The 13,482-nt window shown below is 47.5% G+C and overlaps 1 protein-coding gene and 1 long non-coding RNA gene across 16 annotated transcripts in view; one reads left to right on the forward strand and one right to left on the reverse strand.

The window, feature by feature from the left end:
• RAP1GAP2 (RAP1 GTPase activating protein 2) overlaps positions 1 to 4,236 on the forward strand; it is a 77,405-nt gene extending 73,169 nt beyond the window's left edge. For all 15 annotated transcript variants that reach the window (XM_035343163.1, XM_035343164.1, XM_035343172.1 and 12 more), the window contains one exon: positions 148 to 4,236. The gene's annotated coding sequence lies outside the window, so the exon portion shown is untranslated. The remainder of the gene's footprint in view (positions 1 to 147) is intronic.
• Positions 4,237 to 10,938: 6,702 nt separating this feature from the next.
• The window catches only part of LOC118176270, a 151,248-nt gene continuing 148,704 nt past the window's right edge, over positions 10,939 to 13,482 (reverse strand). The window contains exon 3 of the long non-coding RNA XR_004755322.1: positions 10,939 to 11,888. This is a non-coding gene — a long non-coding RNA (uncharacterized LOC118176270). The remainder of the gene's footprint in view (positions 11,889 to 13,482) is intronic.

Below are 13,482 nucleotides of genomic sequence, written 5' to 3' on the forward strand. Positions count from 1 at the left end.
TGCCACGCCACTGCCACACCAGCACCCCCCTGTATGGCTTTGGCTCCTTCCCTGGGGCTGGCACATCGTAGCCACCACTTCAGGGATATCTTCAGGAGTGAGAATATTGAAAGCCTCTGATGCTTTTATCCTTCTTTGTTTTCAGAGAATTTTTGTTCCAATAAAGGGAAAACTCTTCACCACCCAGTGGGAACACGCACGCCCTTGCACTAACAGTGAGGTCCCCTCGCCGCTGCAGCTGCACCCTGCACCAGGAGAAAGCCATCACCGTCACCGTGCAGCCGCTCCTGTCCTCTGGCAGAGACCCAGCCACCCCGCCCCAGCTGATGGCGTTGCTTGCTCGAGGGCACCCTGCGTGCTGCCCCAGGAGACTCCTGCCCACCCGCCCCGCGTCCCCCTGCAGTGCTGGGTGCTCTGCGGCGCTGGGGCCAGGTGAGCGCCGTGCCTCTGCCCCAGCGGGAGACCCGCACCCTGCGGCTGGGGCACCAGCACCTGCCTCCCCCCTGAAGCTGGCCTGCCTGTCCCAGGGGGCGGGAGGGAGGCCAGGCGGAACCCCCCCCCCAAGGTATGGGGGGTCTCCTCCCTGTATGTGTAGTATCAGTGCAGAAACACTTTCTTTTTGTATTTTTCCTTTTGGAAGGGCAGGTGGTCAGGGTGCAGTTAGGGCTTTCAGCAGCGGCCGGTCGCGGTGGCTTTTCCCCCCATTGTTGCTCTCCTCTGCCAAGGGTCGGGAGGCAGCAGGGCAATGCTGCCCAGCACAGGGCAGGAGGGGCAGCGGCACAGGACCTCATGAGCTGCCCTCTCTTCTCCTCCCGACCTCTTTGGGTTGCAAATTTTCAAGACAAATGCAGCCTCATGTCCTGTGCCGCCTCAGGTGCTGGCACAGGAGGCAGCCGGGGTTGACTTGTCCTCTCTTGGCAGCTCAGGAGATGGCTTCGGTGGCCTCTGTGTTTTTTCCCTAACCAAAACTCCAAGCATGGCCTGGAAAAGATTAACCAAAGCTAAAGCTGTAGTATAACTAAATATTAAAACTGGCACTTGGAGTGGATTTATCCTGTGGGCTTTACCTTATCCTGTATGTTAGCTTGCCAGGCAAACAAATGTATAAAGCACCAGTGATTTTTGATGGCACTGGGCTTTACCCCTTGCAGAATTTGTCCCTCTGCTTTTGAACATGCTTTTGTTTACTTTAAAAGAAGAGGATTATGAATTCTGGAAGGTGACTTCCCTATAACGCCCCTTTCCAAAAAATACCTCTCTAATCATGCTATAGAAGTCCCTTTGCTCTTATGGAGCTTTGTCTAAAGTTTACTGAAGTCTGTCCGCTAATTTCAGGATGCTCATAGATTTCCCTTATGGATTTTTTAAATAATACACTGCAGTGCTGCAGAAGTGCAGCACTGCATCTTGCCATAATCTGTAATCTTTGCAAAAAACACCCCATGAAATAAGGTTCTTGATTTCAAGTGAAAACTTTTCTCAGTTCATGATTCCCAATGAAAACAAAGCTTTGAGTGCCAAAGTTAATCTTACACAGCTGGGGCTCAGAGGCACAAGTGTGTCTGAGCAGCTGGGCTGGTGGCTGCAGTGATGCGAGGGCTTGTGGCAGAAACCCACTGCCCCTGCCGCACCACCTCCCACCTGGGCCAGAGCAAAACCGAGCTGATCCAAACCAGCTGTGCTAAATGAGGCTCTGCGTGGTACTGGGAAACAACTGGAATGTGTGCTCCAAATGGGTGCTCCCACTTGTGGGTGTCATTTGCACATTTGAATAGAAAAGGCTCTCATGGGAGAGGAATCAGGTTAAAGAAGGAACCACGTTGTGGAAAAAGCAGAGAATGCTTTCATGGGCATTGAGCACGCTGTGGAGGATCAGTAAATACAAATAACCAGCAGTGGCGACACTCCCTCCTGCTTTCAGTGAGTTGCTTTTAAATAACATCTAAATCTTGAGATTTTCTTTGAAAAAGGAAAAGCACAATGCATTTAGCCTGGTCCACAGCTAGCTCTGGATGTCTCAGGTTCCAGATACTTTGCTGTTCAGTTCTGCTGTCTGATGATGCTTCAGTAGCACTTTTAAGCCCATCCCCAGTTCTTCCTCTTAGAAACTATTGGTCTGCTTTTCTTATGCCCTGCAGTGAAATACTGACTGGTGCAAAACCTTGTTTTGAGGGTCTGTTTTTGTTTGTTCATTTGTTTTTTCTCCTATGAAGTTGCTTGATTCTATAGATGTCATCATTCGCATGGGTGTTGATCTCTGTGAGATCTTTCAGCAGAAGATGCAGTGGCTACTCTTGTCTGGGTTCTTCATTTTTGAGTTGTTTTTTTCTTATTTCTCACTTGAAACTGTGACTTTCCTTTTTGGCCTAGGTCAGTTTGTAGAATTATTAGAAGGTGGTTAAAAGGCACACAGGACAGTTTGAAGCTCCGGGGAGGGAGATGCAGTGCATTAGATGTGTCCTGAGCTGTTCCAACCGGCTGGGATGGCACCTGGGCCGGGCAGAGGTCTGCCAGATGCTCCTGTGCTTCCTGGGACAGTTTCAAAAGTGCTGCTCACAACTGGCTGTAAAACCAGCTCCTAAATAACTGGGCTTTTAAAGCTCCTGTCCTAGCCACGCTGTACTGTGGCTTCTGCCTATCTGCCCTGCCCTGCAGCCCTGTGCAGCAAGCTTTCCGTTCTGGGATTGTCCTAGGTCACCCTGCAGCAGCGCCGGGGACTGCTGAGCAGTTATTTTCAACCTCGGAGGCATTTGCACTCCAGCAGTGGGTGAAGATGTTCCTGCATATATATTGCAAAATGTTTTGTGCTTATATGTGACACACACACATACATATACGTGTATATATATAACAGAAAGGATCCCTCGCTGACACTAACTGGTGGGGCAGTACACGTCAGAGCTCGGCAGCTCCTGCCTGCTGCTGGTGCTGGTGCCCTGTGGCGCAGGGAGCCCAGCACAGGGCTGCCAGGGGCTGCCCCGGAGACCTCGGGGCCGCTGCTCCGTGGGCTCAGCAGTCGCAGCCGAGGGCTGGGGGCTGCAGCGGGGATGCCCGGTGTCTGAGCCTCGGGGCAGTGGTTTGCCTGTCCAGTCTGCACTGTTTACATGCCCGCAGCTCATACCAAACTCAGACGTGATGCTGCACAGCAAATGCTGGAGGTAGGACCGCAGCTCGGGGAGGCTCAGAGGGAGTTCCCAGCCGTGTAGGACAGGTCTCTGCTCTCCAGGTGTTTGCTCCCCTTTTTCCCCTGGGTTTCGGTGCCCTGGATACTCCTGCTGCACCCTGCCTCCTGCTTGGCGCAGACCTGCTGGCTACCTTGGCAAGGGGCAGGCCCAGGTCTGCCTTCCAGGCCCAGTGTTGGGGCTCGGGGCTGTGCCATGCATGCCACAAGCCTGCGGGGACATTTCACAGTCCCTTGTGCACATCCTTGCCCACCCCACAGCACCCCGGGGCACGGCAGGGCCTGTCCTAAGGGCGAGCGTGCACAGGAGGTGCTGGCACCACCGGCCTCCTTGAGGGCTCCCCCGAGCCAAGCACAGGGTTATGCTCAAGCACAACGTGAAAGTGCTTTTTTTTTCTGGGTAGAGAGGGAGGGTGCTAAGCACAGATTCAGCTTCTTTCCAGGGTTTGGGGGTCTTCAGGAATGGCAGCTGAAGGGGCCAGGATACTTCCTTGACATAACTGGGCTTGTTAACCCCGACTGAGGATCCGGCTCAGAGGCTTCTCGGCTGTCTTTGTCTTGACTGCAAGAGGTGGTTAGCACTGATAACTGCTCTTAAAGGCAGCGGCTGGTGTCAGAGCTCAGCACCTCTGCAGATCACACCTCGCACTCATGCTGCTTTGCTTATGTTCCAACTCTGTCCCCTAGAGCTGGTCAAGAAGCTCTCATTTCTGAATCTTAGAGCATGCTTTCATTATGTTTTAATGAATGTAGCACTGCGTATACCCTGCAAAGGAAAATGCTGAATTTATATCATTAGAATGTGAAGAGAGTTTATAGAGTGAAAAAAAAATCTTGAAGAAATGTATCTGACAAAAGTTTATTTTTTATGTAGAGAGGCGGTGCTTTGTAGTTCCTGGTGGCCTATGTATGTTGTAAATAATGTACATTTAATTTATTGCTATGGTAGCAGATTGTATTTGTTATGTATAAAACTAAAGGTTCACAAATGTATATTTTGTTGCTTAAATGTGTCTTTGCAAAATTCACAATAAATAACATATTTTGTGTCCGTATGTGTACTAGGTTGTGTATGTCCATGAAGGGACAGCTTTAGCTGAGCTCCTTGGGGACAGTCTGGAGTCTTTATATCTCTGTGAAAACCACACAATGGCATAGACCAGGGCTGAGCTGTTACTGAGTTGGGTAAGATCAAATAAAGATACGATCCAAAGCAGAAGAGTATCAGAGTGTAAGAAGGTGCAGATCAGGAGATCTCTGCTGGTCTTAGTGACGCTAGGACTAGGTCAACTGGCAAGGATCCAGCATCTGTTCCCCACACATCGGAGTTTCCATCAAGTGACTTGTTCTGTCTGAGTTGGAGTCAGTGCCACGTATGCCTAATATAAGCCATGCAGTGACAGAGTTAGAACTAAAACCTGTTCCTGTCAGTCGCAGACCACGTGTGGTATGGAAAATAAACAATTTCATAAAATGAAAATGAACAAGCAGCAATTTGGTTTCTCTAAAACTGCTTAGTTTACCACAGAGCTTCAGTCTCTGGCATCTTGGCTGCCTTACGGACATCCTCTCTGAGTGAACTATGAAATTGGATTTTCTCTCTCAAGTTCCTCAGGCACCATTTCAAATCCCTCTAATTTCCCAGCTCTCTTCCTCCCAGGACAGTAAGAAAAAGCCATTATTGTTCAGAGGAAGCCTGTCTGGTGCGTTTTTTCCCACAGCTCAGGCTGAATGACAAACAAAGCAATCAGCAGTATTATTTTTCTAATATTTTGTGATGAGGGGAGAAAACCCATCAACAGGCATGTGTGAGAACAAAATGCTTGTCCTGGGGAGGGAACAAGCCAAGCTGAGGGGCGTGGGGTCCCCAGAGCGATGGGTGAGCAGCATGGGCACTGTTCATCAGACCCCCCTTCTTCCACCAGGAGTGGCAGAGGGGCAACAAAACAAAGCATGCAAAGTTCAAGTCCTCTTAATGCATCTTTACTGTCGTAAAAATTATTCTCACAGCTCCCTACTTTGCCAGTAACAAGAGTAAGAAGTCTGGAAGGCAAGCTTAATTTCCTGTCATGAAATGATAACCCCCTGCCCTTAGCCTATTTCCAGAGAACCAAGGTGGACACAGCCCAAGCCCCTTCTCTCTGCCCAGCCCCTAACCTCGCACCTTCAGGTGTCCACTTGCCCACCAAGACTTTCTGTGCATGACCAGCAAAGTGCCTGGACCCTGGTAGCCAGCTTTTGTCCTGCTTCGGTTGTCTTACAGCTGTGAGGCTGCCGGGTGCACAGCCACCGGCCACATCTCATGCAGCGCCCTGAGCTCCACCAAACCCCGCAGCCAGCCTCAGCCATGGCCACTTGCTGCTTTGGAGTGAGGCAAAGTTTCCAGATCCAAACCCATTAGGTGAGCCTGCATTAAGTGAGGATCTGAGAATCTGTGCTGCAGGAGGTGGGACGCCAACTGGACTTGCTATGTGAGGCCAAACAGCTGCCACGTCCTGACCATGACTGTGGGGTCTCGTGGCATTTAAATCTGGGATAGCTGCAAAGACAGTGGTTGTACTCCACAGGCTATTGAAAAGCATAACTACTAAACTAATTCCTCCCCGCTTCTTCCTTCCTTCCTCCCCACTGCCCCCATCCCCAACAGCACCAAAACCTCACAGCAATGCATTGTGAACAACCTCCTACCAGCACAAAAAGCAGGCACCGTACGGCAAAGCACCACAGAGCACGAGTGGCGCCTGCCTGCGTGCCAGACGTCCTAAGGTATGGTATCACAAGGTGAGGTAAAGCCGGGGGGGGGGATGCAGGGACAGCCGGTGCAGCGCACGCACAGTGCTGCTCCCCGGGGGCTGCTGGGGCTGGGTGGGCCCCTGGCAGCCCCCAGAGCTGCAGCACTGGCACGGGGCGCTGAGCGGCTCTGGGTGCAGTGTAGCTGAGCCACAGGGAAGCAAGCACCAGGAAGCTCCCTGGTGACACTGGGAACAGTTGTGCTTGCTGCTAAAGGTGATAACATGACGTTCGGGGCAGTAAGGCACTCTGCGGTCACAGGGCAGATTCTCTCCTGATTTTGTCTACATGCGTTACATGGCTTTAACTGGACCAGTGTACGTGCAGTGTGGTTAGCTCTGATTATTATTTCACATCACTGCTGAAAAGAAATAAATCCGTGCAAAACATGCAAGAACGGCCAGCTGTCTGGTTAAACATGTGCGCTTCCCCCACGGTGGCTGCTACCAGCTGTGAAGTGTGCACAGCAGCTACCAGACCCAGATTCTGCTCTCATCCAGCAGCCGGTGAGCCAGCCCTGAGTCAGTATCTGTGTCACCAAAGCCCATCTCTGGTTGAAAAAAAGTGCAGTCCAAGGTGAAGTCACTTCCTTCCTCCTTCCTTCTAAAAATCTGTTTGTTATTAAAAAAAAAAAAAAAAAAAAAAAAAAGTGATGGAAAGTACATCTTTCAAGACAAACTTAACCTGGTTGGTTTGGTTTTCTTCCCTCCTGCCAGAATTTAAATACATGACAACTGAGCAATTTGCATGACTTTGCAAAGTCACTGGTGAGAGCAAGAGGCTTTGGGGGTCGGTGCCAGGGAGACCTCTGTGCACTGCCCCCACTGTCCGCCCAAAGCAGGAGAGGGGAGAGATCTGCCCTGGCTTTGAGCTCAGGGAACAACCGTTGACATTTTCCACGTGTCAGACACAGATACTATTTCGTTCCTCCCACTTAGCCTATTTTTGGCCAAGGACAACATGCCATGCCCAGCGCAAATGGGAGCAGCCACCTGTGGTACCTTGGTCTGCCCGCAGTCCCTGGCCAGCATCTCAGGGCTCACGAGCATCATCCTGAAAGGCTCAGCATGAGGAATGTGGGCAAGAAGCTGGCCTCTCCCCAAACCTTTCCTCAACCTGCTTTTGAAATCAGAGGGCTTTCACAGCAGGAAAATCAAATGAGAACTAAACTCAAGTACATTTATTTAACAGAAAAGAGCAGGGGGGTTGTCATGAATGAGCACGAAACATTTATTGAGGTTCCTGTGAACAGAGGTTTGGCCACACAGCCCCTCTTACACAGTCCCTACATTAGTACACGCACAGAGACCATATATGCATCTAGTCCATAAAATGCAGGTGAAATTATCACCTGACTAGCTGAAAATTAAAGCATAATGTAACCATGTAACCTGCTGGGAAGGCTAGAAGAGGCGGAAGGGTGCCAGCAGAAAGGCTGGACTGAAAGAGAGAGCTATGTTCGCTTGGATAAAGCAGTGTCAGAGAAGTCCTTCTGCCAGCGTGAGCAATAAACATAAAACTGTTTTTTCTTTTTTCTTTTTTTTTCTTTCTTTTTTTTTTTTTTTTTTTTTTTGTTTGTTTTGTTTTTTCCCCCACAAGGGATGATACAGGCCAAGTAGAACTCGGGGAGCGTGGGTGCCTGAGATGTGCTCTCAGCTCCCTCTAACGTGTGTGGTGCTGCCTGCTCGGGTGTCACCGGCCCCGCGGGGGTACCTGCTCCTTCCTGCAGCACCCCGCAGTCACAGCCCCATCTGCGTGATCGTGGAGCCCTGGTGCTGCTATTTTTAAGCACTGCAGCTGCGTATTTCTCATCAGCTAAGGCAAGGTTCTGGCGGGGCTGTAGGTTCAGTAACAGAAGTTTGGGGCCTGCAGACAGGAACTGGAGACTGATTTTCCTGACCGGGTGCTGGCTTGTAGCCTGCTTGCAGATGCCAGCTAACCAGCTGCTTTCAGTTTCTTCACCTGAAACTGCTCCCCGACCTTAAAAGGGCAGCTTACCGGCGGTGCTTCCCTTCAGTGCAAGCACTGTGCAAGTGCTCCGCCTGCTGAAAAGCTGAGGTAAGTCTTAATGTGCGTGGCTGTGTTAAAGCCTGGGTGATTCAAGAATTTGCTGTTAGGGTTTTAGTGATGATAACACGGAACTAGGTGAACAGAAAACAATGACGCTATTGAAGCTTGAAGTTTCTACTTTCTGCAATATATGCATAGTCTTCAACACAAGGGAGAATGTATGCTTTTCAATAAAAGCATTTTGTCTTACAGTATGATAAAAAGTTAGTTTAAACTATCTGCAAATTCGTGAGTATTTGGGAAGTGACATGAAGCAACAACTGGTGCAATACAAAACCAAATTGTGAATTCATAGCACTCTAGCACAGCTGGAAATGATTTTATTTTATTTTTAATGTCTCAGACTTGAAGCTTGGGATGTGGTTTGGGATACAACTGGAACATCACAGTGATAGTTGCTCACCAATTACCTTTTTGGACAGCAGCTGCACCCGGACTGTTGCTTGCCCCCTCTGTGCTTCATTTGGGATGTAGATTCCCTAGCAGAATGTTTCTTTTTCTGTTACCTAAAACGTGACTGCTCTGAGATGCCCTGAGAAAGCTGTCGTGGATTTTTGTCTTTGTCAGCCCCAAGAGATTTAAAGTTAAAGTTTAAGTAGTGTGAGACAATGATGACAGTTAAAGATAAACAAGCAGTTACGGTATACCTTTTAAAGATGTATATAAATATTTTGTATACCGAGCAGATGGGTGAGTTTCGAATTAACAGAGGAATATTCCAGCCAGGGTCTGGAAACTTGCCCATAGAATCTGGACTCTAAAATCTGTTGGGAGAGAAACAACTTCCAGACAGCTTTGAAAAACTTCTCATAACAGGCCTCATTGCAAGAACTGCTTCCCTAGTTCTTATAGCTCAAAATGTGAGGGCTGTAGAAACAACCGTTTAAGTCCAGGGTTTGGAGGGCAGCAATTGAGCTAAATTGTTCGCTTTTACAGCTGAGACTGACCAAATCCTTAAATGATGTGCTTCATAGTGTTCAACTGCTGGAAGCCTTGCTCATCAGGTGAAATGTAAAACCAAATACTGCAAATCCTTTTCCCAAGAGGCCATTAAGTCTGATCCTGAGTTTGGGTGGTGTTTTCTGGACAGAAAGCTCTTCCAGTTTTAGCTGAAGAACCTTCTTCAGTTCAGCCATAGCATGTTTAAGACACTCGCCATAATTTATTCCAGAAGTAGCTGCAATTATGATAAGCTGTGTACACAAATTTACAGCTCAGTCTTATTCCATATAATTTTGAACTTGAGTTGCTCAAATCAGGATCCTAATTTTCTAGGCTCTATAGACAGAGATGCACAGGATGAATGGCACTTGGAAACTGTGTTGCTCTTCCTTTTCTTATGAACTACAGAAAATCTAATCAAACATGAATCCAGGCATAAGAGCAAAATAAAAATAGTCATTAGAGCATTTTATCTCCTAGAAGTTTATTACTAGATTACTTGCTAAATTAAGCTGTTTTCTTTACATATGTAACTGCTTATAGGCGTGACTAATTTTCCCACCTGGAAGTGATCTTTCCTTTTCTCTTCTTCAGAAGGCATTAATGGTTTTCTTGGGTCTTTAATTCATTTGGTTCCAGCTCTCCCTTGCTCTTATAACACAGCTCATCAACAGCATCAGTCAAGAAAACTCCTTATACTACTCCAAACATAGGACTCTCTCAAGCACAGCCACTAGGTGGACAAATTTCATGTAACCATGTGTGAGATTTTTGTCTTTGAGTGACTATCCACATAGTCTACAGAGCATCATAAGGATTCCTGTATGGACTCCAGTGATTTGGGCTTGATATGAGAAAATCAGCCAGGAAGACTGTAATTAAACATCAGGAATGCAACAAATAACTTATCTTGTCCCTTGGTAGCTTCCCTGTTAATCTTTCTAGTTTCAAAGATAGTCTCGTTTGAAGAAAATCAGAAAGCTAGCCTGATTAGCTTAACTTCTCTTGGTGAATAAGTGTCAGAAAAATTCCTATCAGCAACCTCTATCAAATAGGAAAATTTTGTTGAAAAATTCAGTTTTAACAAGTTCCTTGAAACTCAGACTGCAGAATGAAGACATGCTGCTCGACTTGCCTTTGAGCTGTACAGATGCACAGACAGCTGAGAACACGGTGGCTTTTGCAGGGCTGCTCACCTGATTGCAGGACTGGAATGATGGAAAGATGATTGAGGATTTTTTCTGTCCAAGCACCTTCACTGCTTCTTGTAGGTGTGCTCACTAGGTCATGGACTTCTAGTTCTGATCACAGAAGAGAATAATGAGATCAGTTACCAAAGCAGCTGCAGATGGGAAGCTGGCTTTGATGCTACACCCGCAGCACAAGATTATGCCTAAAACTTTGGATCAGGTTGACCACAAATGCAGAAGCAAATATCAAATTTGCAAAATTTCTGCAAATTTGCAGAACCAAATATTGTCTGCCAGCCCTCCAGACTGCCAGCTGACTGTGGTGAACCCATAACCAAGCATAACTCACCACACTGACATTCTGCTTCTCCTGGCTTGAAACCCCTGACCTAAACAATTAAGCAAAACCTGGACGTGCAATGAGGGGAAGTGGCTGAACCAGCAGCAGAACAGCTGTGCTGCTCCAGCTGGCCTCTGGTACAGCGGGAAAGGGAGCACAGACCAGTGCTGTGACTGGGATAAGCCAGAGCACCTTCTCCTTCCTGGGAACATTATTTTCCATCGAGCTAGACAAAGGCTCCTTCCAGAGCCGCCTGTGAGGCGAGCAGGGCCGCCCGGCCTGGCTCGGTGCAGCTGCTCTCCACGTGCCTGGGTCGGAGCCAGCGGTGCAGACATCGGCAGGGGGAAGCTGCTGGAAACTTGGCTGTTTATAGCCTGTTTTATACTTCCATTTTTTTCTTTCTTTCTTTTTTTTTTTTTTTTTTTTTTGGTAACAATGCATGTTTTTCTCATCCATTAAATGTCATCCCACAAGCTGTATGAATTTATGGAAAACTCGAAGTGAAGCTGATGTACTTTCTTTGTAAAATTAGAAGTGTTTGGCATATGTGGGTGTCTTTAACACACAACTCAGTGTGCTGTTGAACTACTGAAGATGTAAATGTCTCAGTGTTTAATTTCGGTAGTTGCTGCGTTCCCAGGTGGGCGGGGAAGAATTTTCCGGCTTCGTTCCTTGGAGCTTCTGAATCTTCCTCTTCTGTACAGCAGGTGGCACTGGAAACACGCGCAACAAAGCCCAAGCCTCTGGATTGTTTTTCAAGTCTGGCATTTGCATAACGAGTTGGAGAGCTGTTCTCACCTTCAGAACGAGAGCATTGTCCCCTCCGCGGCTGTAAAGCGTCGCTTCAGCCTCTTGCAAATGCGCAATCTATAACTTGACTTGTACTGACTTCAGAGGCTTGAAGTGGAGAGGATGTGCTCTGGGTCCCACCCAGTCTGGGCACAGGTCGCTGGGGACAGGCTCACCCAACTCGCTCTAGGTTTAAGTACTTTTATTTGGCATGATCTGCACAGATCATTCACACAGCAGCACGGCTGACTTGTTTTGTGAAATGTAGGTTGTTTTCCTCCCGTCTGTGTGCACAGAGCTTTAGAATGAATACAAAATAATGGAAATTACCGCAGCATCTTAAAAACATGTCTGAGCACTAGAGATTAATTTAGATATAATGTAAATTGTTATAGCTCTGAAAGTTCAGGAGAACAAGACATTGAGAACTGACTGTGGTTCAACAGTACCTTCTGATGTGTCTGCATGGGCAACACTTAAGTGGTAATTTGATGTCTCTCTTGCCGTGCATCAGTTGTCTTCCCCGTGCTTTCCATATGCATTATGTTTTTGTGGCATGATGTAAGGTTCCTTCTGCAGGAAGTTCCTATAAAATTAAAATTGATGATACATTGAATCATTTCAGCAATGTGAGGAAAGAGATAAATAATGGCTTTCATTCCGTTGTACTGCTAGCAACTATATTTGGATAAAGAATTTATTATCTTTAATTGAAGTGAGGTTTCCAGTGCCATAACACTGCATCTTTACAGGTCCTAAGCAGGGCAGTTTTATAGTTATTGATGAGTTGCTATGGAGTTCGGTGTTATATGCAGAAAAAGCAGTAGTTATGCCATTTACAGTACTTTTTTAGTTTAATGAGTTTGGCTCTATTCCTAGAAATGGTGCTCGCCATTTTTGCTGTCTCTGCTGCTCCAGAATGACATTAAGATGCGGATATATGGAGAGGTGTGACATCAGAAAGAGAAGTGGGTTTAGAAATGGCACACTTGTGGAAGTCTCAGTACTTTAAGTTTGTGTCATTAGCATAAGGATAAGTTGTCTTTACGTTAGAACAGAATCAGGTCCCTGCTGCTTATGGCACTGCCAGCCCTCAGCAGACAGTGTCTTATGTGAGATTTCCAGGGAAGATCCGATTGCTGCCTGGTGGTTTAGAAACACCACTTTTTGACAATTTCTTCCAGCTGAATAATTTAAAAGGTTTTTCTGCAGCTGCTTCATTTCCTGCATTTGTTCTGATCCAAACCAATGTTTTCTAGGAAAGCTCCTACTGTTTCCCTGCTGTCACCATGGTGACCATGCTCGCGATGCATATTCCTTCCCTGTGCTCTTGCAGAAGGGAAGCGAAGCAGTAATTCTGCTCTCCTGCCACAGCAGGGGACAAGGCACAGTGTTTGCAAAAGCACTTTCATGACTTGATCTGTATTATCAGAAGAGCCTTAAATCCTCAGGAGTGAATTGGGGCTGGGAATCAGCTAGAGTCAAGCAAGTTCTGACATCCCCGGGACTCTTTTGGAAGAGGGAAGGCAGGTTTTCAAAGGTGTCTGGACAGCTAGCCGCAACTGCTTGGGTGTGGGGGGGCGTTCCTGCATCCCCTCTGTACACCCGGGAGCTTTTGGAAGCCCATCCTTGATGTTTTCCTACGATGGCAGCCTCAGTTTGAGTTAGGCTGAAGGGAGCAAGAAACTATTTGTGTTGGGGTGGCGGCGCAGAGCGCGGTGGCTTCTCTGTCCTGGTGGTGGGACCAGGACGGCACAGACAAGAACGGGACTGTGCCTGCACCCACCCTCAGCTGGGTAAGACCTGGAGCCTTTGCTGAAGTCCAGGGGCTGAAGGGGCCCACCCTGAGCCCTGGAGAAGCTGTCTGCTGGCAAAGGGGTTGCTTTGGCCACTGGAGCCAACGCAGTCCTAAACCACTGTAGGAAAAAAGTGGCAAAGCTGCCTTGACTCTTGAGTGTAACATCTGTGGTGCTGTGAAGATTAAAGCTCTGATCTCACTTTTTTTTTTTTTTTTTTTTTTAAACAGCTTTCCAGAGCCTTCTCCCCTTGCATTTCTTTTCATTGTCTGCCAATTAACTGAGCAGAACTCTTTGTAGTTTCATGAAGCTTTTCACCCCTGCACAGTTTGGAATAAGATTGATGACAGATTTGTGTGAACTTAGATTTTTATTTATTTGTAT

Source organism: Oxyura jamaicensis, chromosome 19, assembly GCF_011077185.1.
Source record: "Oxyura jamaicensis isolate SHBP4307 breed ruddy duck chromosome 19, BPBGC_Ojam_1.0, whole genome shotgun sequence".
In the NCBI taxonomy this organism is placed as follows: Eukaryota; Metazoa; Chordata; class Aves; order Anseriformes; family Anatidae; genus Oxyura; species Oxyura jamaicensis.